The 27,664-nt window shown below is 47.3% G+C and overlaps 1 long non-coding RNA gene across 1 annotated transcript in view; it reads right to left on the minus strand.

Moving 5' to 3' along the window:
- Nucleotides 1-400: 400 nt before the first annotated feature.
- Nucleotides 401-27,664, minus strand: part of LOC130130284 (uncharacterized) — a 60,569-nt gene continuing 33,305 nt past the window's right edge. Inside the window, exons 2-3 of the long non-coding RNA XR_008812146.1 lie at nucleotides 18,330-18,368; nucleotides 401-498 (exon numbers count right to left, since the gene is read on the minus strand). This is a non-coding gene — a long non-coding RNA (uncharacterized LOC130130284). The remainder of the gene's footprint in view (nucleotides 499-18,329; nucleotides 18,369-27,664) is intronic.

The following is a 27,664-nucleotide window of genomic DNA, read 5'->3' on the forward strand; positions in this document are numbered from 1 at the left end:
CTGGGACGGCACAGATAAGATTTCACACCAGAGACAGTGATGCTAACACCTCCCCATCCCAAAGTACAACAGACACATAGAAAGCTATACACACGCTCAGCCCTGTGGAACTAACCAGGAACCTACAATGACATATGAAACTCCCCTGAATGTTAAGTATTGTGTGCTTGGAAATGATGGCGATGATAATAATGAGCCCTGGATGTTTGAAGAGCCAGAGCACATCAGACTAAAGAAAAGCCCTCGTATCTTTGACAAACTGAGAATGTTTAAGCGGATGTCGGTCAAGTTGTGTTTGTTTCTGTGATGCTATAAGCTTTAATGGGGGCACGGTGGTTTAAAGTCGGGTGATTTAAGTAAGGCTAACAGAAGGACGAAAATAGCTGTCCACAATTCTCTCACCTTTTTTCATTGCCGTAGGATTTCTGTGCAACTTTCGCGTGCAGGATCAGGACAGTCTGATCGCCTCGCTCCTTCAGGTAATTCCTCATCGCTTCTCTGAGAAGGAAACAGGAAGAATGGGGAGGTTGGGGGGGGGGTAGAGAGAGTGGGAGGACAGGGGAAAGAAGGAGAAAAGAGGAAAAAGTTTGTTAGAGGACAATAACATGAGGAGACAAGGGGCGTGTTGGAGTTTTAAGATGGGCCGATGGAGGAGATCACTGAGGACCATCAGGCAGGTTTTAAAAGGAAATGTTCTGGACTGGAGGAAATACACAGGCCTATGTGTGAATTATTGAGTAAGAGTGTGTGCGCGCACGCGCGCGCACACACACACACACACACACACACACACACACACACACACACACACACACACACACACACACACACACACACACACACACACACACACACACACATACACACAGTGACCTCTGGAGCACCCCAGAGCCTGCGTGGTCTGCTCTGTGGCCAAAAAACTGAAGTTCTCCCCATCTGGGTCCAGTTGAGGGGGGCTGAACTATTAATGAAGGGCTCAGAGGGACAAAGAGGAGCAAAGAGAGGGGAAGAGCAAGCACAAGAGAGAGAGACAGACAAACAGAGAGAGACAGAGAGAGCGAGACAGAGAGAGCGAGAGCAGAAACAGACAGCAGAGAGAGACAGAGAGAGACAGACAGACAGAGACAGCAGAGACAGAGACAGACAGCAGAAACAGAGAGAGAGCAAGAGAGAGAGAGAGAGAGCAGAGACAAAGATAGACAGCAGAGACAGAGATAGACTGACAGCAGAGACAGAGAGAGAGCGAGAGAGACAGCGAGAGAGACAGCAGAGACAGACAAAGATAGACAGCAGAGACAGAGAGAAAGACAGCAGAGACAGAGACAGACAGAGACAGACAGACAGCAGAGACAGAGAGAGGCAGCGAGAGAGACAGCAGAGACAGACAAAGATAGACAGAAGAGACACAGAGAGAGACAGCAGAGACAGAGACACACTGAGATAGACAGACAGCAGAGACAGAGAGACAGCGGAAGAGACAGCAGAGACAGAGATAGACAGACAGCAGAAACAGAGAGAGAGCGAGAGAGAGACAGCGAGATAGACAGCAGAGACAAAGAGAGACAGCAGAGACAGAGAGAGACAGCAGAGACAGACAGACAGAGAGATAGACAGACAGCAGAGACAGAGAGAGTAAGCAAGAGAGAGACAGACAGCACAGACAGAGAGAAAGTAGAGAGACTGAGAGACAGCAGAGACAGCACAGGCAGAGAGAGAGACAGCAGAGACAGAGAGAGACAGCAGAGACAGAGAGAGACGGAAGAGACAGAGAGAGAGAGAGAGAGAGAGACAGAGAGAGAGAGAGAGAGAGAGAGAGAGAGAGAGACAGCAGAGAGAGAGGGGGAGAAAAAACACTGAAAAAGCTGAGCTCACCATAAAAGAATCCCCATCTCGTGTCAAAATGTTGCAAAGGTCCGTGCTCCAATTACTTCTGTCAACCAAGCCAAACCCCCAGCCACCCCCCACTCTCTCTCTCTCTCTCACACACACACACACACACACACACTAAAGGCTGAAATTAATTCGGAATTTGGGGGGGCAACAGAGCTTATGATGGGCTGAACAGTGAGGGTCAATGATTAGGCTGCAAACACAATGAAGATGCATCACACACGGTACCAGCTAAGCCTCACACACTTGACTGTCTCTCACTCTTACACACACACACACACACACACCACTTGCACAGATGTCAGTGACACCTGACACGCTGGGGTGCTAAGAGGGATACGCACACACAAAAACTACCATAAACACACACACACACACACACACACACACACACACAAACACACACACAGCTCTCCACTTTGCCATGCAATAGTGAGCTGCACACTCGGGTTCGATGGGCTTTTGTTATGGAAAGCAAGAGGCCCCCTGAGACACGAGAGGCATGGAAGGAGGGAAGAGAGGAAGGATGGAGACTGGGAGGAGGAGGAGGAGGAGGAGGAGGAGAAGGAGCAGGAGAGAGTGGACTAGAAGGGTCACAGTTTATTCGTCTGGCTAAGACTGGCCAGGCTAGTTTTTCATATTGTGTTTCGTTGTGTGATTGGGGGAATATAATTTTCAGAGACTAGCACGACACAGAACTGATTTTCCAACAGAATGAGATGAGTTTGGTCTAACTTGTATCAGATACTCGTCTCAGATACTTGTATCAGATACTCGTATCAGACACCTTCAGTCCTAAAACAGTTACAACAAAAATCATTTTCGATATGGCAAGAAAGCTGTTTTTATGGGACAACAATACCTTTCTGAGCTCTGATGCCGTTGGATAAAATTCATTCTTTTCAGCATTGATACTAAATACGAGTACAGTGGGGCGTCCGGGTAGCGTAGCGGTCTATTCCGTTGCCTACCAACACAGGGATCGCCGGTTCGAATCCCCGTGTTACCTCCGGCTTGGTTTGGCATCCCTAAAGACACAATTGGCCGTGTCTGCGGGTGGGAAGCCGGATGTGGGTATGCATCCTGGTCGCGGCACTAGCGCCTCCTCTGGTTGGTCAGGGAGCCTGTTTGGGGGGGGGGGACTGGGGGGGAATAGCGTGTTCCTCCCACGCGCTACGTCCCCCTGGTGAAACTCCTCACTGTCAGGTGAGAAGAAGCGGCTGGTGACTCCACATGTATCGGAGGAGACATGTGGAGCCCTCCCCGGATCGGCAGAGGGGGGGTGGAGCAGCGACCGGGACGGCCTGGAAGAGTGGGGCAATTGGTTGGATACAGTTGGGGAGAATAAAGGGAAAACACCCCCCCCCCAAAAAATAAATAAATACGAGTGCAGTGATAGGTGTTTTTTGTTCATCCAAACTGGACCAAAGAAAACCAGATGCATGACCGAACCCAAGCCCAGGGCATCAATCAGAATCAAATGAGCTTTGACTGCAATTGTGTTTATCACATCATTTTGTTGTTCTAATGGCCAAAAACACTCTGATCCAGTATGTTACACACACACACACACACACACAGTCCAAACCTGATGGGGCCATCATGTCTGCAGGGCACATGTCACTGGACACCTCTGATCTGACAGGCTGACGTCCCTGGTGGTGCAAAACCTCTTCTCTGAGGGGAGGAAGAAAAGCCCCCCCCCCCGGCCGCCAAAAAGAAAAAGAGATGATGGGCCCAAAAAGGCATTCTTCCAACACCTCCCCAGTTAAATTCAGAAAAACATTGTTTTTGGTGCCATTTTTAAGTCCTAAAGTGTGTGTGTAATGTCTAGATTTGGCCCTGCAGGGCGATAGCGTGCCCATAGCGTGGGGTAAATAACGACGCCGGAAGGCGAACTCGGGAAGAGGTGTGGGAAAATTAGCGTAATTCCGGTCGTAAAAGCCCTCACATGACTTCAGGAAAGATTTTGTGTTAACGGATGTTTAATAACCGCTTGCGTGTCAATTTAAATGAAATACGCTTTCTGTTAAATCCTTATAAAAATGAATACTGGACTATTTCTGACGCCTTAAGACCTGCCTGAGCCATCGTCCACATTCAAATCACTGATTTCCTTGGACGTTTATGGACAAAGTATTTACTGCTGCGTATTGTAAAACGCTTATAGTTTCACTCAGCTGTTTACATGCAAAATAAAACACTCCACACGAATATTTCCCCTGTTCTTGCACAAGTTGCATCTGTTGTTTTCTGTTCCTCCTGTCATGATTTGTCATCCCTTCCAAGGCACTTCAAGCAAGATACTCCCCAACAGACCTAACGATGATGAGACTTGGACACGCACAACAAAATGGTTGGACAAACTCTTGTTCTAATTTAATCCAGCGTTTCAGTTCAGTTCTTTTAAGATTCCCCCCACCTCCACAGCTGGAAAGTCTGTCAAGAGATGAAAAACAACAAAATACAGTTGCAGAGGGCGTCCGGATAGCGCAGCCGTCTATTCCGTTGCCTACCAACACGGGGATCGCCGGTTCGAATCCCCGTCTTACCTCCGCCTTGGTCGGACGTCCCTACAGACACAATTGGCTGTGTCTGCGGGTGGGAAGCCGGATGTGGGTGTGTGTCCTGGTCGCCGTACTAGCGCCTCCTCTGGTCGGGTCGTGGCGCCTCTTGGGGGGGGGAGGGGTAACCGGGGGGAATAGCATGATCCTCCCACGCACTACATCCCCCTGGCGAAACTCCTCACTGTCATATGAAAAGAAGCGGCTGGCGACTCCACATGTATCGGGGGAGACATGTGGTAGTCTGCAGGCCCCCCCCCGGATCAGCAGAGGGGGTGGAACAGAGACCGGGATGGCTTGGAAGAGTGGGGTAATTGGCCAGATAGAATTGGGGAGAAAAAGAGAGGGGGGGGATACAGTTGCAGATGCAATGAAAGCTCATCTGTACATTATAACATAAATGTACAAATAAAAGCGGTGAAATCTGTGACACCTTCTCCACGATCCAAAACCAAACTGGAGAACACTATAATCATGAGTGTCAGTTGTCTGAATGGGACACTGGACCAACTGAAGCAGTCAGAACTGACCTTGGCTTTACATTTTGTAAAGCATGAATCCCATGAAATTTGAAACGCGATTCAAACTCAACTTGTGGGAAGACAAGGATCATCCTGTCAACAGATTCCTTCATCCGGACTCTGGAGGATGCAGAGAACATGCTCTTTGACTGACGGGTGCTGGCTGCAATACAACACAACTAATACTGTCCGCTATACACAAAAACCCCAACCTGGACCCAAATGATCATTTTTCCCAATCTTCCATCCATCCAGTATCCAAACCACTTATCCCACGTTGGGTCGTGGGGATGCTGGAGCCTATCCCGGCAGTCATTGATCAGCAGGCGAGGAGATACCCTGGACAGGCCACCAGTCCATCACAGGGCCCACACACACACACACTCACACACACACACATACACATTCACACCTAGGGACAACTTAGTATGGCCGATTCACCTGACCTACATGTCTTTGGACTGTGGGAGGAAACCGGAGCCCCCGGAGGAAACCCACGCAGACACAGGGAGAACGTGCTAACTCCACACAGAGGATGACCCGGGACGACCCCCAAGGTTGGACTACCCTGGGGCTCGAACCCAGAACCTTCTTGCTGTGAGGCAACCGCACTAACCACTGCACCACTGTCAATCTTAAAACCAACATTTCAGCCACTCCGGCAAGTGTCATTTTGGTTGACATCGATGACCCTTGTGTCGTTTCTGTTTTCCCAGCTAGGAATCCCCAGCGAGTCTTACACTGGTTAACCGAGGCAGTTGTGGCTTATGGTTACCATTATTCTCATCAGACCATTAAACGACCGCTGTGGATAAACGTTATCATCAGCACTCCCAACATGACTGATATGCTTTATCATCATGGGAGGACGGCGTCACAGTGGATACTGAGGCATTTCTATTTGGCTTGCCCTCTGTGACATGCGGACTCGTTTTGCAGCTGAGATAATTCTGGAAATGGCATTTCATCCATCAGTGTCCACACCAGCATCCAGGGCAAGCGTTGCATCTTGGCCGAAAAGCAAATGACAGAAACACAGAGGATACCACTTAAAAGGGTTAGTACACACTCGAGCATGATTTCAAAAGTACATGGAAGACATCGCTTTTGAAAATTTCTAATTTTATACTGGAACATGGAAAATAGCACAACTAGAGCTGGGCAATATATGGATATAATATTGATATGGTGTTATGAGACTTGATATGTTGTGGGATTGGGATTGTGGTTGTGGTAATATGGTGATAAAACTTAAATGTTGTCATTCCCCGGTCTTAAAGGCTGCATTACAGTAAAGTGAGACATATTTCTGAACTTATTCACCTGTTTTAGCTGAGTGACATGAACAATGAACATCTCTACCTGCCTGGTCATCATATCCACATTGCTAATGATTATTTATCAACATTTTATTGGGTGCAAATATCTTTGAAAGAACAACTACAGAAGGATGACAAATGAAATGGAAAAACCTGAATGCTTGGACCCCTACAGTGAGGGGGTCCGGGGGCTCTGTTATGCTATGGGGGGGCATTTTCCTGGCATGGTTTGGGTCCACTTATCCGCTTAGAGGGAAGGGTCACTGCAGATCAATACAAAGTTATTCTGAGTGGCCACCTTCATCCTATGATGAGACATTTCTATCCTGATGGGAGTGGTCTCTTCCAGGATGACAATGCCCCCATCCGCAGAGCACGAGGGCTCACTGAATGGTTTGATGAGTATGTAAATGATGTAAATCATATGCTGTGGCCTTAACAGTCGCCAGATCTCAACCCCATTGAGCACCTATGGGAGATTTTGGACCGACATGTTAGAAAAGGGCTCTCCACCACCGCCATCCAAACGCCAAATGAGGGAATATCTTCTGGAAGAATGGTGCTCCATCCCTCCAGTAGAGTTCAGAGACTTGTAGAATCTACGGAAAGGAGCACTGAAGCTGTTCTGGAGGCTCATGGTGGCCCAACACCTTACTAAGACACGCTATGTTGGTTTTTCCTTTAAACCTACCGTGCGGAAGTTTTGTCTCCCCCTTCTGGCAGTGAAAGTAATTACTTATTTTCTTTCAGCGCTCTCCGACAAGGAAAAGTGGTTATACAGGTTTGTCCTCGTTTTTCTCTCTCTCTCTCTCTCTCTCTTTAATCCTTCCTCTTAAACAGAAGCCTTTACTGGACGCCTCTTAGGTTTTCCCGCCATAAACCCGGAAGTCCTGAAGGCAAGCCGATCTGAGGTGCGTTCAAATCAGCAAAGAAAGGCAACAATCACGAACATTTTCAAACAGTTTTTCGTTTGCTGTGAGTTCAGGGCGAATGTTTGCTAACACACACACACACGCACACACACACACACACACACACACAGGTAGCTGAGGAGGTATAGCTGTCGGTGAACAATCACGGACGCTGGACTAAGCCGAACGTAAAATCGTCGTAGGTTGGTACGACGATGGTTACGTAGCCCTCCATTGCCCTTGCCTTGCGTCGGTAAGTTTATTTTTCTTTTATTTGCCCAGAGACTTTCTATGGTGTTCAGAGCATTTCTCCCTAGTGGCGCGTTTGAGGTGTTTATCTCTACAAAGTAGAAACTTGTCGCAGCTGGCGAGCGGGACCACGTTTTATCCATCATTAGAAACACGTTATTAAAAGTGAAAGCCACTTTATTTGACACTGTAGTTACAGTGAATGTGTTCTCTGCATTTAAGCCATCCTGTTGTACAGGAGCAGTGGGCAGCTGCAGCGCCCGGGGACCAACTCCAGTTCTTCTGTCCACTCCCTTGGTCAGGGGCACAGACAGGAGTATTAACCCTAGCATGCGTGTCCTTTTGATGGTGGGAGGAAACCCATGCAGGCACGGGGAGAACGTGCAGACGCCACACAGAAAGGACCTCGGACGGCCTGGGGTTCGATCCCAGGACCTTTTGCTGTGAGGCAACCACTAGGCCATCATGCCACCCAAAAGCTGATTGATAACGTGTCTGATAGGTCCACCTGTACGCGAATGTGGAACGTCTGTTGCCAAGAGGGGGTTTGCACTGAGGGACGGAGGCAAATATAGTCAGTCACGGATATTACACCACATACATATAGACACGGAGAGTAGACAGAGCTGGCCACATAGCTGGCCAGCACGGAGAGCTTTCCCAGTTTCTCCCCGGTGAAACTCGCACCCCTTCCCCAGATGCGCTTCCTCCCGATGACCACAACCAGGTGCGAGGTATTGTCGGTGGCACACGCAGCATCTCCCATCTCTCTCATCTGTCTCAGTTGTCTGGTACATTGAGACATTCGCTTCTGCCCTGTGTGGCGGTGATGGTGAAGCGCCGCTCGCCATGCTGGCCCAAGAGGGCGACCGGTGGCTCAGCGGGGAGCATAAAGGCTCCACAATCACGCCAACTAGCCACCTCCTCCCCAGTGGTGCTAACAAGCCACAGCGACCCTGTCCAATTCGCTCTTCTTCTTCGGAATCAGTTTTCAGTTCGAACATGTATGGCTGAATTACTCCTACATTACCACTAGCTATTGTGTAACGTACAGTAGTAGGCAAAACACAAAACCAGCAGAAGTTGGTGTCTGATGAGCAGGGTCAACGGTGAGCGGGTATATGCACTGCAGGCAAGCGACGGAGGGATGAGGGGTGGGGAGATTTGAATTGAGGGTGGGGATAATTGGCATGTTCATAGGTTCTGGGTTTTTTTTTCCATGAGGGAGAAGGGAGTAGATCTGATTTTTCAGGTTTTTAACAGGACAAGTGGGCTTATTTTGCAGAAAAAAACACATCACACAATTTATTATATCAAGCAGAGCATTTTATATGTCTTAAAGGATGACTGGAGGGGGACTTGAAGGAACAGGGCAGTGTGTAATATGTGTGCGTAGCAAGTGTGAGGGAGTGAGCGGTAGAAAAGCCACGGCGAATGCAAGCAGGTTAGAGAAAAAGGTTAGCAGTGAACGGTCAATCTGACAGTAAATGTACAGTATTAGTACAGTATAGGCAACAGTGTGTCAGTTAATAAATGCTGCAGCTTCTCAAGACCAAGAAAAATCACGTCTGTTGTTTCCTCAACTGATGGAAAATTGAAGGGGGTTAGCCCTAGCTAGCATCTCCCCGGTGCATCAGACTAGTCTGGAAGCTGAGCAGGAAAGGCTAATAGTATGGGGGGGGGGGTTGGCTGCTATTCAATTTTAGCCACATTTATACGAAGAAACGTTAATTACCCGACTTAGCTGCATTTCATTACTACCTAGGTGTCCAGTGTTAAGATCTTTCAGGGTTTTCCCTACCATTATAAGGCTTAGGCGCAGCACCCAAGCCGTTCTGGCACCACCTAAGCTGAATGAATGTAAAATCAATGTGGACAGCAACAAAACTAACTAAATGACTTTTCCCCAGATATAATGGTTGTAGCTGGTCCCCAGTGGACATAGCAAATTGTGTCTTTAAGCTTTTGTGGGTGTTGCTTATTTATTATATGCTCTAGCTTTTACAACTTTTTGTACACAGATATGGTAATAATAATGGTCCAAAATTATGTGAAATGGCATTATTTTATTTATTTATTCCCCTCCGCTTTTTCTCCCCAACTGTATCCGGCCAATCACCCCACTCTTCCGAGCTGTCCCGGTCATTGCTCCACCCACCTCTGCCGATCCGAGGAGGGCTGCAGACTACCACATAACCTCCTCCGATACATGTGGAGTCGCCAGCCGCTTCTTTTCCCCTGACAGTGAGTAGTCTCACCAGGGGGACGTAGCGCATGGGAGGATCACACTAGTCCCCCCAGTTCCCCCTGGACCGACCAGAGGAGGCGCTAGTGCAGCGACCAGGACACATACCCATACCCGGCTTCCCACCTGCAGACACGGCCAATTGTGTCTGTAGGGACGCCCGACCAAGCCGGAGGTAACACGTGGATTCGAACCGGCGAGCCCTGTGTTGGTGGGCAACGAAATAGGCCACTACACCACCCGGATGCCCGAAATTGCATATTTGTTATTGAAAAAATAAGTTTTCTTGGGGGAGATCACCCAAACCTTCAGCCAAATACATGCACCCAAGTCTTCCACAAACCTAGGGAACACACGGAAATTGTAAGCTACGCCGACAAGCTTGAATAAGTGCCAGCATCGCATGCGTGTGGATATATGGCACGCAGAACATCGCTGCCGAGTAACACTCTAGGGGAAAACACTGCAGTCATACTGTCACACCTCTAGCAGGATTTCCAAATCTAATGCTGCTTTCAAGTGCATGTCGGATTGATCGGATGATAGTTTTCTCCGAGTGCGGAAGTCGTTCATGCGACTTGCATGCATTCAAGTCGTTGTTGGTCGGAACCCGGGAAGAACAAAACGCCTGGTCTGTTTTCTGGCTTCTGCCAGCGTACAGCAAATACATCCAAACCTTTATGATGTAGAAGAGGAGAGGAAATGCATACGGTGATTATTAAATATTTTTATATGGCCAATTATTCCGTTTCTTGATTCTACCCGAATTATTTGTTAGCAAACTAACGAAGCTAACTTGCTGACACTTTTGTCACTTTCCATGGGTTCGGTTCGGTCAACAAGACGCTCCAAACGTTCATGGTTGAACGCGGCCATGTTGAAATAGACAATGACGTCAGAACTCGGCCAGTTCGTGTTGCATCTAGAATTCCGATGTACCCGACCCGAGTATCCGACTTTGTAGGGTGTTCATGTGCTCTTCCATGCGGGAAGCTCGGATATCCGATAAACCCGACACCACTTGAAAGCACCTTATCACAGTTGACTCAGAGAGGTTTAACTAGCTACAGCTTGTGGACGATTAGATCACTGAGGATGGTGAAACACAGAGCGATGTCCGGGGCAGCGCAGATGCATAATGCTAGTAATAAGCAAAAAATCAAAGATCAAAATGATCAGATTTTGCCCTGTGAACTGATCTCCGCATTGAAGCAACGCTCGGGGCAATTTCTCGACTCTCTTGGCCTTTGTTTGCATGTACAGATGTAATATCCTTGAAGGTAAGGCAAGTTTTGAGTGTCGGCAGATCCTCAAGGCTGGGAGACTTTATAACGAGGGAGTGAAAGCCTGGAGAAAGATACTATCGGGATCTGATGGCAAGGGAGACAACGAGGACATCTGGGTAATCACTCATCTTTTCAACACACACGCACACACACACACACACGCACAAAGACAGACATCAGGCATTTCCCTGAAAGTTGAAAGCTTTAAGCAGAAGTGAGAGAGACAGTGACCAGGGCACAGCTCAACTTCCAATGTGTGAGCAGAATGCAGGCACGCAAACATGACAACACACAACCCCCCACACACACACACACACACACACACAAGCACCTTTGGCGCTGCCCACGGTACACTAACAACAGCACACATGCTCAAGTAGACACACACACACACACACACAGAGTTGACAGTGAAAAGTGAGGAATGTATGTCCTGACTCATCTGATTTGAGGCAGGAAGTGACAGATATGGGCATCTTCCCCTCCACTGAAACAAGACATGCAAACACAAGCACAAAGCCACATCCACATGCAATATGAAAACTGGCACGCGACGCACAGTAAGAGCCAGGCAATGACAATGCCCACATGCAAACACGCCAGCACAATAACTCCGATATCTACCGCCCTCGAGGTTACCGAGGTTAACCAGCCACTTTCACTACGTCATCAGCTATCCTGCTTGATAACGGGGGGTGGGAGAAACATTAAAAAAAAAAAAAAAAAGTAAAAAAGAAAACAACAAGGACCTTAAAGTTATGGCTTGTCCCCTGCTGATTGCGCAAGAACAGACTAACCGGTACGGTCACGTTTACCTTAAATTTGGCCGGGGGCTTGAGTTAATTCCTCAGTACACACAACAGGTGTCGGGCCGTGAGAGCAGAGAGGAGCTGAATCTTAACAGGTTGTGAGGAGCGGGGTGACGAGACGGCTGGGTCAAAGATGGAAAGCATTGCTGTTAAAGGACAACGCTGGTTATTTCTAACTGACGTCCCGTTTTCCTGTCGTGTGGAGTCAAACCGAGCGACGGGCAGCAATCATTTGATTATTGAGCAAGCTAGCATTAGCTGACTGCTTTGCACCAAGCTGCAATGTAGCTAACCCTCCACCAAAAGATGTTCACTAAAAGGGCATCCAGGTAGCATAGCGGTCTAGTCCGTTGCCTGCCAACATGGGGATCGCTGGTTCGAATCCCCGTGTTACCTCTGTCTTGGTTGAGCGTCCCTACAGACACAATTGGCCATGTCTGCGGGCGGGAAGCCGGATGTAGGTATGTGTCCTGGTCCCTTAACTAGCGCCTCCTCTGGTTGGTCGGGCGCCTGTTTGAGGAGGGGGAGGACAGCGTGATCCTCCCATGCGCTACGCCCCCCGGCGAAACTCCTCACTGTCAGGTGAAAAGAAGCGGCTGGCGACTCCACGTGTATCGGAGGAGGCATGTGGTAGTCTGCAGCGACTGGGACGGCGCGGAAGAGTGGGGTAATTGGCCAGGTACAACTGGGGAGAAAATGGGGGGGGGGATAAAGAAAGAAAGAAAACTAAAGAAGATTTTAAAAAGTTCACTAAAAGAGCTCTTTCTTGAACTCTAACAGATTCAGAATGTTTTGAGGGGAGTCTAAAGGGCTTCCGCCATGATATCAATCATGATCCGGACCAGCAGTCTCGCTCTGTAATCCCACTGGGCGTGAGTTGTCGGAGGGAGGCAACAGAGGAAACGAGGGACAGTCGAAGAGAAATTCAAACAAAAACATAAAAAAAGGTCTATCACTGTAACGACTGACTGCACTGCGGCTGTCTTTTCTTAATGGAAGTTTTCATCAGACATTTCTCATAACAATATGTCAGTGCTGAAACGGAGCTCTGTTAGTGGATGCTATTTGGCTAGCTAGCGCTAAAGCCCTGAAGGATTAGCTGCATCGCCGCTTGGCACGCAGCACTTGGCTGATGCTAGCTTGTTCAACACTGAATCGATTTAAGAGATTACGCTACCCCGTCGCTCCGTTTGACTCCAGACGACAAAACAGTAGGGCTTAAGTTGAGAAATTGCTTAGTTTTCCTTTAAATTACGTTAATTGTTTGTTTTTTAACCGTCGTTTAGGCTTAATGCTCATTACAGTAATGGAGTGAAAATACACATGAAATCGAGGGTGGGAAGAGAAAGGGAGGAAAGGCAACAAAGGTTCAGGCCAGATTCAAACACTGGAGTCTGAGCTTCAGTCTGAAACTATACGGCAAATATACATGACCCTGTGCTATGGCGTGCCAAGAGTATGTATAGTCATCCAAACCAGTCACCACAACAAGTGATTAACACACCTTCACCCAAACAGGAAAAATTACTGCATCATATCGTCTGGTAGTGACTAGCTGAAAGGAAAACCCGCGTTACCCACAGCACAAGACCGCCTGTGTCTCTCATATGGCATGCCCTCGTCTGACGCAAACACCATGACTGATTTCTGGATTTCCCAAGTCAAAGAGGTCTTTGGTCTGACAGTAAAACCCCCAAAATCAGGTGAAATTGGAATAAAATGTTTGCATCTGTGGTAATCACAGTTATCGTCATCTGAATATTTGGATAGCTGACTACTACTCTTTTTTTGGGGGGGGGGGCCTCAAATTTGTTTTTGTATAAAAACAACAATCTGGTTTTGGAAATAAACACGAAAAGGAAGCAGATCTTGTGTTACCACTTTGTTGTTTCGCAGCCTGCACGCTACATGCATCTGTCAGAAGGCCCTTTTGCAGAAGTGGCGCCGATATCTTCTTTTCACAGAAAACCAACTTTGGGCAATCACGTTAACAGACCTGCACCGTGTGGCTGTACTTCACAACAGAGTGGTGCTGGATGTCTGTCTGTGACAATCCTTAAAATGTCAGCGATTAAAACAGTATTAAAATTTTGTTTTCGTTTTTTTACAAACTCAACTCCTGTTAAGAAACAGGACAATGATGGTTTTGTCTCAGTCCTCTTTCGGTTGGGAGAAAGAAAGAAAGGCAAGAGAGGAAGATGTAGAGATAAAGAGGCGAGTGAGATTAAAATGAGAAAAAGAAAATGGAGAAAAGAGACTGGAGAAAAAGCCACAAATAAAAAAAAACAAACTGATAAGAGAATCACACACACACACATATATATATATATATATATATATATATATATATGTGTGTGTGTGTGTGTGTGTATATATATATATATACACACACACATATATATACACATCAACACAGATACAGGAAAAAAGTTTTGATGCATTGCAGTACAGGCCTGTTTCGTGCGTCGTGCATTCATCAGCTGCAATGCATTAAAAAAAATTTTTTCCTGTATCTGTGTTGATATTCCGCTCCTCATTAGTTGAGCACTTATAACACCATTGACGGTTTCAGAAAAAAAACACTAATATATATATACATATATATATGTGTATATATGTGTGTGTGTGTGTGTGTGTATATATATATATAAAATCCAGTGAGTCAAGTAAATTCTTTATAAGACAGAGAAAGAGCGAGAGAGAGCGAGACAGAAAAAGAGAGAGAGAGAGTGAATGAGAGAGTGAGTGAGACAGTGAGTGAGGGAGCGAGACAGAAAGAGAGAGAGAGAGAGAGAGAGAGAGAGAGAGAGAGAGAGAGAGAGAGAGAGAGACAGCATGAGAGAGAGAGGGGGAGAACGAGAGAGAGACAAAGAGATCGAGAACACGAAAGGAAGCACTAGACAAATGAGAGAAATCGGCTGACAGTCCACCAGACAGGCGGACAGACGTTCAACAACAGGCCGTGTAGGTTCAGTTGTGTGTGTGTGTGTGTGTGTGTGTGTGGGGGGGGGGGGGTTAAGGGAGCTAGGTTAAGCCGGGCTACAGATGCAGCGGAGCAGACGGGCATCTGTACCATACATCTGTCACAGCGTCTACAGCAGAGTGGTCCACCACAGGGCCCCCTGTGAACACACACACACACACATGCACAAGCACACACACACACACACACACCCAGACAAGGCAGGGGCACACCATCCCTGACGTGCGTGCGCACACACACACACACACACACACACACACACACACACACACACACACACACACACACACACACACACACACACACACGTGAAGTGAAATAGCTCAATTAGGATGACCAGGCTGGAATTCGTTCACACGGCATCGTGTGTGTAATTTCCCCATTATGGGTAAATTACACACATCCAAGGCACTTCGTAAAGCTTGGTGAAGACAACAGACAGATGTCTGGCTGCTCAGCCACCCTTTCACTGCAGATCTGTAGGAGGGAGAGGTGTACACACAACTTACCAGTTGATATTTGAAATAAAAAAAATAAAATAAAAAAAAACGGTTTAGAAATGCAAGGCAAAACTACGTCATGTGTGTGACTGAAACTCTTCATCTATGATTCATCTCTGTCTGGCATCTTCAGTTTTCACATCGGTGAACTAAAGGGCAGTTTCTGCAGCGCTTCCCCTACTCGGGCTGTTTTCTGCAGAGCCATCCTTCCCTCTGTTGCAGGGTGCCGCCCCTGCAAGGGCTTATTCTCCTGAGCAACACACAAGGCAGCTTATCCAGCCCATGCATGTGTGTGTATGTGTGTGTGTGTGTGCGCGCGCACGCACGAATGTCCATGCACGTGTGCAAATATGTGTAAGTGTACAAGAACTTGCATGTGCCTGTGTATCTGCACACACCAGTGTGCATATCTGTGTGCATGCATTTGTGTGTTTCTGTGTGTGTGTTCTTTTGAGTGTGTGCGGGCGAGCATGCTCGCACACACGCACATGTGTGTCATGTATTGTATTTCCAGTCGAGTAGCCTTTCTGACAGGGTGGCCCTGCAGGACCCCGGAGTTTTAGCCGCCCTAAAACGCTCCCGCTGGACCTCGCGGCATTTTAGCTGCCTCTGCTGCCGCCAGAGTGAAAATCACAGGACCGGCGCTCAGAGGGGAACGGGACGAGAGAGGGCGAGCGAGCAGAAATGAACGCACCGAGGGAGAGCTATACAGACAAACAGGCAGAAAAAACACACTGGGACACACACACAGACACACACACACACGGACAAAAACACAGACAGAGCATCAGCAAACGAAAATTCGAACATTGCAGGGGCGCACACAGTGAAGTTGTTTTGCTCCCTGCCTTTTTGGCTGCTGGGTAAATAAAGTGTTGTGTGTCTGTCATATTTCTGGCCATCCAAACCATCAGACAAATGAAGGGGCCGGCACAAGCCAGCCGCTTGGCAGCACATTAATGAAGATGGGGAGACATCAAAAGGTGCTGGGGCCCTTTTTTTCCCCCAAAACCATGCTTGGCTGTTCCAGGCAATGTGCAACCCCTCATTTTCCCCACTGAGCGCCACGCGCAAAACAAAAAAAGAGCGACAAGCACATGCAAATATTCACCAAACACACACACACTTTGTGCGCTCGCGGTACACACGCAGAAATACACACATTGATGGGGAAATGAAGCAAGCGAAAGACTGAGTGCAGCCATGTGCACACGCGCGCGCGCGCGCACACACACACACAACTCCAGAGGTGAGCCACAAAACCCATCAGCATTGTGTTCACCAGAACTGCCGCTATAAATGACAAGGACCATCAATATGAAGAACAGAGAAGTAAGAAGAAATGCTATACTACAAGTAAAAACATACATCTCTGGATCGAGTCCCTTCCATTTCTTTGCACATGCAGTCTGTTCGCTTAACTCCGACGTTTCCATTAGCGATGAGCTCAAGGACACGGAACCAGTGTTCAGTTTCAAACGAAGTGGAGCGCTGTGTTAAAACCTCCTCTAGTTCTCATAAAAACATAAAATAAAACCCCGCTAAGGTGGCTCTTCTCTCTCCTGTGAAGAGGAGCATCCATGCTGCCCTGTCATTTCCTCCCCTACTTTTTACTCCTCATGATTTACAGTGCCGAGGATTGGCCCATTTAAAACCATTTCAAGTTCAGCATCAAATATCTCATCTGATACTGTTGTGGGCGGCATGGTGGCCCAGGGGTTGGCGCTGTCGCCTCACAGCAAGAAGGGCCTGGGTTCGAACCCCGGGGTTATCCAACCTTGGGGGTACATCCTAGGTCGTCCTTTCTGTGTGGAGTTTACATGTTCTCCCCGTGTCTGCGGTGGGTTTTCTCCGGGTGCTCCGGTTTCCCTCACCATCAAAAAGACACGCATGTTAGGGTTGATACTCCTGTCTGTGCCCCTGAGCAAGGCATGGCAAGACAAACTGGAGTTGGTTCCCCGGGGCGCTGCACAGCGGCTGGGTTAAATGCAGAGAGGAATTTCCCTGCGGGGATAAATAAAGTATATATCAAAATCAAAAACGTCCGGGTAGCGTAGCGGTCTATTCCATTGCCTACCAACATGGGGATCGCCGGTTCGAGTCCCCGTGTTACCTCTGGTTTGGTCGGGCGTCCCTACAGACACAATTGGCCGTGTCCACAGGTGGGGAGCCAGATGTGGGTATGTATCCTGGTCACTGCAGTAGCGCCTGGTTGGTCGGGGCGCCTGTTCGAGGAGGAGGGGGTACAGCGTGATCCTCCCACGCGCTACGTCCCCCTGGCGAAACTCCTCACTGTCAGGTGAAAAGAAGCGGCTGGCGACTCCACATGGTGGTAGTCTGCAGCCTTCCCCGGATTAGCAGAGGGGGTGGAGCAGCGCCCGGGACGGCTCGGAAGAGTGGGGTAATTGGTCAAGTACAATTGGTGAGAAAAAAAAGAAAAAAGGGGGGGTCCACCAATCAATCAATCAATCCAATCAATCAATTAATCAATAAAATCAATATTTAGTGAAACAAGTGATGCGTAGGTACAAGGTGAGAGTCTCACAGACCGTCTTCAACATCGTGGGGACAAGATGGCCTCATGGTTAGTGACGTTAATCCCTATCAAAGGGCCTTCAAACACCCCCAACCAGAGAGAGAGAGAGGAGAACTGCCCCTTTGGGTGACCAACAGGGTACATAACGAAGCGCCCTGGGTTACTGGGATGTGCTTGTCAATGAAGTGACACCTGTCACTCTCTGAAGATCTGATCAGCCGAACAACAAAAAGGAAACCTCAACGTATCTCCAGCCACGCTGTTCACAACGCCAGGCACGACGCCGTACAAATACGCAGTCAGCAGACATCACATCTTCCTCTATCAGACTGCCACGGCGTAAAGAAATGTACTGTTTTCTGTAAGACTGACCTGCTTCACAGTCAAGTGGGCCGTTGTGTTACAAAACGAAACTCGTTACTAGCAGCCAGAAAAAAAAGATGCTTGAGCTGTGTGTCTGTGTGTGTCTGTGTGTGCATGTGTGGTGTGTGTGTGTGTGTGCTCAAGCTTACTCACCTTGTTAGGCGCTGTGGTTGAGGGCGCTCCCCAAACTTCCTGCAAAGACAGAGTTAAGAAGGAAATATGAGCAGGCTGGTTATGACTTACACAAAGAGAGCAAACATTGCATGCATACGCATGCGTAACACACACACAGACAGACAGACAGACAGACACACACACACACACACACACACACACTCTCTCTTGTCACTGAGTCATTAGCAGAAAGTGGTGGCGGTTTGCTCAAACAGAAGCACTCTACGAGACCTGTTGTTATTTGTGTGTTTGGTGTTGTTGTGGCAGGCTGGTTGAAGTAGGTATGAAGTCATTAAACTTGAGTCCAACCTGCTTCGACTTTTCCCAGTTTAAAAAAAAAAAAATCCTGCCTCGACGGCACTGGTTTGATCTGGCGGCTCAAACCTGAGAGTTTCACTTTACAGGAAAGCGACAGTAGGATATACAAGTTTTTTTGGGGGGGGGATTTCCCCCTCCCTTTTTTTCTCTCCAGTTGTACTTGGCCAATTACCCCACTCTTTCGAGCAGTCCCGGTCGCTGCTCCACCCCCTCTGCCGATCCGGGGAGGGCTCCAGACTACCGCATGCCTCCTCCAATACACGTGGAGTTGCCAGCCGCTTCTTTTCACCTGACAGTGAGGAGTACTCACCAGGGGGACGTAGCGCATGGGAGGATCACACTTTTCCCCTCGAGTTCCCCCTCCCCTTCCCCCGAACAGGCGCCCCGACCGACCAGAGGAGGCGCTAATGCAGCGACCAGGACACATACCCACATCCGGCTTGCCACCCACAGACACAGCCAATTGTGTCTGTAGGGACGCCCGACCAAGCCGGAGGCAACACAGGGATTCGAACTGGTGATCCCCGGTGCTGTCTGTTGGTAGGCAACGGACAGCACCTTGACAATAGGCTGATCAGTCGTATATCCATGTTTATCCAGAATATTTTTTTCAAGCTATCTATACTGAGGGGTCCAATCAAATTTCATGAATTAGCACACAAGCAATTCTTAATTTTTCTATAAGTCAAGTTGTCCCCTGTGCGCCAACAAGCCCCATAAAACACAGCTGTGATAGTAAGTCCTCAGCCGGTCAGGGATTTTAGCAAATTTGATTTTTAAGTTTTGGCGGCCTGTCCAGGGTGTCTCCCCGCCTGCCGCCCGATGACTGCTGGGATAGGCTCCAGCATCCCCGGGACCCTGACAGCAGGATAAGCAGTTTGGATAATGGATGGATGGATGGATGGATGGAAATGTATAAGAAAAATCAATGCAGTGGATTCCTCCTACATCCAGGGGGCGCCGTTCTGTAGGTGCCAGCAGTATTCTCTGACCTTCTGTGGGGGACTTTGACTAGAAAGAGTTTTTTTTTCTACATCATGAGGTATCACATTAACTTGGTGATAAAGTGCATGGGGCTGCATCCTTAAACAGTCCACATCCAATAGTTGGTAGAGCTAGATGACCTCCCCTGGAACTAGGGCTGTCCTGAATACCGTTTTTTTTTCCGGGTGGGGTGGCTTCGAATATTCGGCAGCAAGTATTCGAAGGTATTCGAAGCTTCACTATCATGAGGTGGTTACTGTCTCCCAGAGAGAGAAAAAAATCGAGGGCGTTGGGTAGCATGGCGGTCTATTCCGTTGCCTACCAACACGGGTATCACCGGTTCAAATCCCCGTGTTTCCTTCGGGTTGGTCGGGCGTCCCTACAGACACAATTGGGTGTGTCTGCAGGTAGGAAGCCGAATGTGGGTATGTGCCCTGGTCGCCGAACTAACGCCTCCTCTGGTCGGTCGGGGCGTCTATTCGTGGGGGGGGGGACTGGGGGTAACAGCGTGCTCCTCCCACGTGCTACGTCCCCCTGGCGATATGCCTCAATGTCAGGTGAAAAAAAGCGGCTGGCGACTCCACATGTCACGGAGGAGGCATGTGGTAGTCTGCAGCCCTCCCCGGATCAGCAGAGGGGGTGGAGCAGCGACTGGGACAGCTCGGAAGAGTGGGGTAATTGGCTGGATACAATTGGGGAGAAAAACGGGGGGGGGGGGGGGGGTCAAATAAATAAATGGATACATAAAAATTCGAATACTGATTTTGCCGTCGATTACCATTGTCAAAGACCAAAGGTTTTGAAGCTTCAAAGCGTTCGAGTCAGTCCTACCTGGCAACAACTGATGATTTAATTTTCTTTTCCAATGAGAAAAGAACATTTTAAAAAAACAAGCGAGACTCATTTGTTAATTGCATGATAGCGGGTAATAAAATCAGTGAGCTCATATTCGTCTCTGCCAGACCATGAGAGATGAGAGTCAATCTTCACCTCTCGCACGTTTTACTTCTCGCTTACATGTGAGAGGCTTACGCGCCCGGCTGTTAAGAAAACCCGTCACATGCACTTCTGAAAACCGGTCTCCAGGCTATTCAAACAAACTCAAACACTTCGGAATTTAATTGTGCTCATATAAACTGCTTGAAAGACTCGTGTACACCACTGAACCGGTATTGAAATGCTATTCAAAAAAAACAAACCCTCAAATACACCAGTGAAGTGCTGTTACATGCAATACTGCCAACCTGTCATATACACAACTTTAGCATGACTATTGAAACACTCCCGTATACACTATGAAAGCGCAGCCGAGACGCTGTCATACGCCAGTGGAAAAACTGTTGCTCGGGTATCCCAGTTCACGTGTGAGCGGACTCATGCTTGCTTACTGAAGCCTTTAATTTTAATGTCTTTTGGAAAACTGAAATTGCTGAAGTTATTCTCAGCTGAGTCGATGACTCGGGTGCACACTACTCAGAACACTGCTGCCAGACCTCATGTAAGGGGGGGGGGGGGACTAAGAGGAGGATTTGAGGATGAAGATTTGTGCAAAAACTAAACATGAAATTAAAAATGCGCTACCATCCCTGGGTGTCAGGCAGTGGGTGAGCGGCCTGCCCCCCCTCCCCCCCCCCCCCCTCTCTCTGTGCCTGGTTGATCACGGTGCACGAGAAGTAATGCGGCCAGTTGAATAAACTGTGAATTAAGCTGCAGTTTCAGTGAGGCTTCAAATCCGATCCGCGACACTGCTGAAAACACTGCCTCCCCTCGTTTTTTGGGGTTGTTTTTTTTTGGCCCACAGATGGACGCTCTTTGGGATTAAGCCAATCGAATGTTCTGTTTTCACTAATGACTTCCATTTCTGGTGGACTTCCATTTCGGCGGAATAGTTTCCATTTCAGGTGCAAAGCTCTCGCACACAACACTGAAACGGTCTCAGTCACACACACACACACACACCGACAAATAGCTGGCACGCTCTCGGGCTCGAGCTGCAGTTTCTTAGAGGCGCATCTCAGCCGCGTGTCAACACCGAATGGCTGCAAGAAGTTTTCCATATTGTTTGTGAGGTGATTTCATAACGTATGATGGCGTAGTAAGCTGCGATTATACCTCTCAAATCGCAGGCCAATAGGTCGGAGTTAAAAATGTGTTTGCATGTGAGAGAGATGATTGAATTACATCCCACATGGCACCTCATAATTCCACTGTTGATAGAACGAAGCCAGAGTTTAGAAACTGGTTCCGCTTTAAGAAATATTACCTAACAAACTTCAGTATTCCTTTTAGTTTTCCCTCCAAAACACATATACCCCTCTGTATTTTACATTTCTGACATCTGGCTGGCTCGCTGACACTCCATTCAGAATGAGTTACAGTCAGGGATCGGATAGGAGCTCACCATTTCGGTCAAGGACATGTCAAAAAGGGAAACATGGCTGCCGGGGAAAACGGCGGTGACCCGGCTAAGCGTTTGGTTACAGGAAGTTCTCCTGCCGCAGCGCACTATCTATAACACTTTGGTCTGGGGGTACACGGGGCCATTTGTGGGTGTTTTCCCCGCTCTTTGTCCATTTTTTTCCACCCTTTTTCTCCCCAGCTGTACCCGGCCAATTACCCCATTCTTCCGAGCTGTCCTGATCGCTGCTCCACCTCCTCTGCCGAGCCGGGGAGGGCTGCAGACTACCACACGCCTCCTCCGACACATGTGGAGTCGCCAGCCGCTTCTTTTCACCTGACAGTGAGGAGTTTCGCCAGGGGGACGTAGCGTGTGGGAGGATCACGCTTATTCCGCCCAGCCCCCCTCACCCGGACAGGCGCCCCGACCGACCAGAGGAGGCGCTAGTGCAAAATACATACCCGCATCCGGCCTCCCATTCGCAGACATGGCCAATTGTGTCTGTGGGGACGCCCGACCAAGCCGGAGGTAACACGGGGATTCAAACAGGCGATCCCCGTGTTGGTAGGCAACGGAATAGACCGCCATGCCACCCGGACGCCCGCTCTTCGTTCATGTTAATGTGAAATTGTTAGAATAGGTCGAAGGACTTCAATCATACCTAAAGGAAATGTGAAGCAGAGATCTTTTTTCTTTTTTTAACTCTGGTCTGGGTTTTTTTTTTTTTTTTTTTTACGATGTGTTTTGCCTTTCTGATGAATGCAGAAAAACAAACAAGGGGTGGACTTGCCTTAATCTGCAGTCCATCAACACCCACTGCTGTGTTGGATTTTTACTTTGTCACCAGAAAAAAACGGGAAGAAAATCAGGACGAAACTAAACTGCTATCAGATGTCAGCCGAGCCTGAAGTGGGCTGATGGATTGCTATGCTCATTTTGGGGGTAGAAAGTATCATTTAATCATCTTTTATAGTATCTAGTAATTGCCTATTGTCACCCGTTATATGTTTTGTTCAAATTTGCTTTCCAAATCCACTTATCTGCCTCATTTTTTCCATCCCATCATTTTCCATCCCATCATGTCTCTTTCCCAATCTACAGTAACTCATACAAAAACAAAATTAACACTTATGACGGCATTACAAGGTCTGCCCCAAAACTGAACAGCCAGTTTATCAGAAAACATAGCGACTCAACAACAGATCACCAACCCATCGTTGAGTAATATCGGTATAAGTCGTATAGTCATAACGTACCAAGCTTTCACCACAGAAGCCAGTCATTACGCAACATGAATAAAACTGAAACAAACAAACAAACAACATGTCATGGTAGCACAGGAAGGACTCTTTTTTTTCTGGTCATATCGTTTACTCTTCACGGCATGAACACCACACCGCAAAAGGGCTGCCAATTCAGGCTCGTCACCTCAGTCCTCTGCCCCAACACAAGGGTCAAAAATGATTGAGAAATCTACAAAATCATAACTAACTGACACACTTCCACTAAGGGGAAGTAAAGATCCTAATATTACCAGAACTGAATCCTGACTTTTAAAACCTTTACACTTTTACTATGAATGCTCACGCAGCTCTCCTTGTATTCCATGACCATGACTCTGTCAGCTCCATCTTTGACCACGTGTGTCTATGTATGCAGACGACTCACCTCCGTTCTGTGGATGTATACTATTAGATCGATACACCGATATCACTTTTCCACTGCTGATACGATTATGAATACAAATCTTTAAATATTGCTCGATACCAAATATCGACCCAGGGCATTGCTTCTGGTGAACAGTGTAGATTTAGACCATCAGTTTGGCAGCAATAATTAGCGATACAATCACTTTTTTCCCCACAATTGAAGAAATACAGGTTTTTTTATGTGCCAAAAAATGCAGTAAATCAAGCAATTTCGCTTTTATTTATGACACTCATGGTACTGGATTTTAGTTTTAGGTAAAATCTGCAACACAGAACTTCACTTTAGCCTGGTATCAGCCCAATATCTAATACCAGTACTGCCGTTAGAATTATTCGTTCATTCATTCATCATCAGCTGCTTCTCTGGGGTCGGGTCGCGGTGGCAGCAAGCTAAGTAGGGCACTCGAGATGTCCCTCTCCCCAGCAACGCCCTCCAGCTCCTCCTGGGAGATCCCAAGGCATTCCCAGGCCAGACTGGACATGTAGTCCCTCCAGCGAGTTCTGGGTCTACCCCGGGGTCTCCTCCCAGTTGGCTGTGCCCGGTAAACTTCCAAAAAAAGGCACCCAGGAGGCATCCTAATCAGATGCCCAAACCTCCTCAACTGGCTCCTTTCGACCCGAAAGAGCAGCAGCTCTACTCCGAGCTCCCTCCAAATGTCCGAGCTCTTCACCCTATCTCTAAGGCAGAGGCCAGACACCCTACAGAGGAAACTCATTTCAGCCACTTGCATCTGCGATCTCATCCTTTCGGTCAATACCCAAAGCTCAAGACCATAGGTGAGGATTGGAACAAAGATTGACTGGGGAAATTGAGAGCTTTGCCTTCTGGCTCAGCTCCCTCTCACCACAATGATCTGGTACAATGTCCGCATTCCTGCTTATGCTGCACCAATCCGCCTGTCAATGTCCTGCTCCATCCTACCCTCACTTGTGAACAAGACCCTGAGATACTTGAACTCCTTCACTTGAGGCAACAACTCATCCCCAACCCGGAGGGAGCAATCCATCATTTTCTGGTAGAGAAATGATGGATTGCTGTTGGAATTAGGATGTGTAATATTTGAGATTTTCTAAATTGTAGTATTTTTGAGCCACAATTCAGAACCAAGGCTGACACAGGTTATGGCTAATATTTGTGCTTTTAAACCTTATTTTGGATTTATTTTTAGCAGGCTATAGCTTTGCAAATCCCCATATGAGCTACAAGACCATAGAGACCGAGTACTCGCTCTAACAAGGTGTCAAAAGCAGTGTGTTATGGCCTGTATTCTGTCAGCAACCTCCTCAGGGTTTTACAGAGACAAATGTTAATACCATGCACACACCAAGGTCGGAAATTGGAAAAGGCCTGAAGCAAAATACGCCCCCAAGAACAGGATCACAGGTGTTAAGAAAAACACCGCTGAACAAAAGGATAGAAAAATACAAGGAGACAGAATCGATACTCGTCCTCTTTCAAATAACTATTTATATGAAACGCCCAATCGATTTACATTCTGTTATCTGCATGGTTTGTGTCTTCACTTGGAATCCTACATTTTTTTTGGGGGGGTGAGCTACTTTTCTTTTTCGAAGCGAGATGTTTTCACGACTTTTTACTTCACTTGAGCAAATTTGTCCTTTTTCTCTCTTTTCTGTTTCTGCACCTCATCACTGTGTTTCCACCACACAGATCATGTTTTACCCCCAATGTTATTATCTGAAAAAACAAACAAACCAAGAGCTGTGAAATGTCCCAAAAATCTCTTTAAATACACCCCCCCCTTCCCTTCAAGAGATCACCTCCCTACCTCTTTGCTGAGAGAACACAGGAAGAAACAAACCCAGTGGAAACACAGAGCAAAAAGAAGAGGGGGGGGTTAAGGAGAAGAAAGGGAGGGGAGGGTTAGAATAGAAAAATCAATGCCCCGCGAGCTGCCTTTTCCCTCCTCTTCCCCACAGGTCCTCTTTCATCACATCCATCTATCGGAGAGCTTCTCTAACACCCGGCTTACGGACCACGCCTGGCACGAGGCCCTGTTGGAGGTACAACAACGTGGCACGTGGAGGTGGCTGCACAAGTGTGTGTGTGTGTGTGGGGGGGGGGGGGTTGCATGCAGGCATTTGTGTAGGAACCGCATGGAATGGATGAATATGTGCAACTGTCAAGTTACTTTCATGTTGCGTAGGATGCGGTGATTATGTGTGCCACCGGTGACGAATGATGGCACCGCAACTGGTTTGGGCATTGAATAAACCCACACACACACAAGCACACACATACACACACGGTGTTGTGCGGGGGGAGGGAAAAAAAAGACAAAAAGGTGAGGATGGTATCTGTAGCAGAAGAGAAAGGAGAGGGAGACAGAGAGAGAAAGTGCAAGTGAGTGAGAGTGAGTATACGTAAGATAGGTAAGAGAAAGCCAGAGAGATAGAGAGAGAGAGGGACGGAGAAGGAAAGAGAGGGAGAAAGAGAGAGAGAGAGGGACGGAGATAGGAGCCAGAGGAGGAGGAGAAGAGGTGGAATAATTATAGAGGAGGGCGATCAATAAGGTTCCCACAGTGAAATGCTGATGCCTCTACTGGGTAATGGATTCCAGAAGGCTCTCTCCTCCTCCTCCTAAACCTCTGCCTCTTTACACTGCAGACAAGAAGGAATGGATGCATGGAGGAGGTGGGGAGGGGGTTACAGTAGGGATACTGTCTAACCACTGAAGATGAAAGACAAGGAGAAAAGAGGGCAATGAAGATCTTCTCGGCGAGGAAGGAAGGGAGGACTGCTGGGGAGGGAGGATGAGGAAGGATGGAGAGGTGGAGACAGACGCAAGAGGGCGAGAGAGAAAGAACGGGAGAGGGAGATGATAGATAAGGAGTCATGTCTGCACACCAGCCGTGTCAAGAAAGTCACGTCATCTGTACTTCCAGCCGTGGTCTGTATTTTTCATCGTGAGTGAGATGAATGGTTTAATTTGCTCAGGCAAACACAGGTAACCAACAGAAAATAAACTAAAAATTCAGTGTTGACAGGCCGGAGAAAAATGAACTGCAAAAAAATAAATCCCTTACATTTTACGAATGGGGTCAGTTATAAAAGCGACAACATTTTGCAGCCATTACTATGTAAGTACTATATATATATATATATACACACACACACACACACACACACACATATATATATATATATATACACAGACACATATATATATATACACACAGACACACACACACACACACACACATATATATATATATATATATACACACACACACACACACACACATATATTAGTTGAGCACTTATAACACAATTGATGGTTTCGGAAAAAACGCTATATAGATAGATGGATAGAGATATATATAGATATAGATGTAGGAAAAAACTTTTAATACATAGCAGTACAAGCTTGTTTTGTGCGTCATGCACTCATCAGCTGCTAATATATCTATATATATAGATATATATAGATATCTAGATATATAAAATCCAGTGACTCAAGTAAATTCTTTATGAGACAGTACAAGCCTGTTTCATGCCATAAGCAATTATTTTGTTCCCTATTTGTTGAGCAATTTTCCTGTCATTGAATATTTCTTTTAACAGTTTTATATATATGTATATATACACACACACACACACACACATATACACATACACACATACATATATACACACATGTATGTATGTGTGTGTGTGTGTGTGTGTGTGTGTGTATATATACACACACACACACACATACACACATACATACATACATACATACATATATATATATATATATATATATATATATATATATATATAAAAAAATCCCCAAGCGATGCTGTAACTTCACAGGGTGCAATGGAAGGATAGAAAAAGAAAATAAATCCAAGTCATGAGGACTGAGATGGGATTTATCTTTGTTTTTATTTCCTCGAGG

This window comes from Lampris incognitus, chromosome 20 (assembly GCF_029633865.1).
Source record: "Lampris incognitus isolate fLamInc1 chromosome 20, fLamInc1.hap2, whole genome shotgun sequence".
In the NCBI taxonomy this organism is placed as follows: domain Eukaryota; kingdom Metazoa; phylum Chordata; class Actinopteri; order Lampriformes; family Lampridae; genus Lampris; species Lampris incognitus.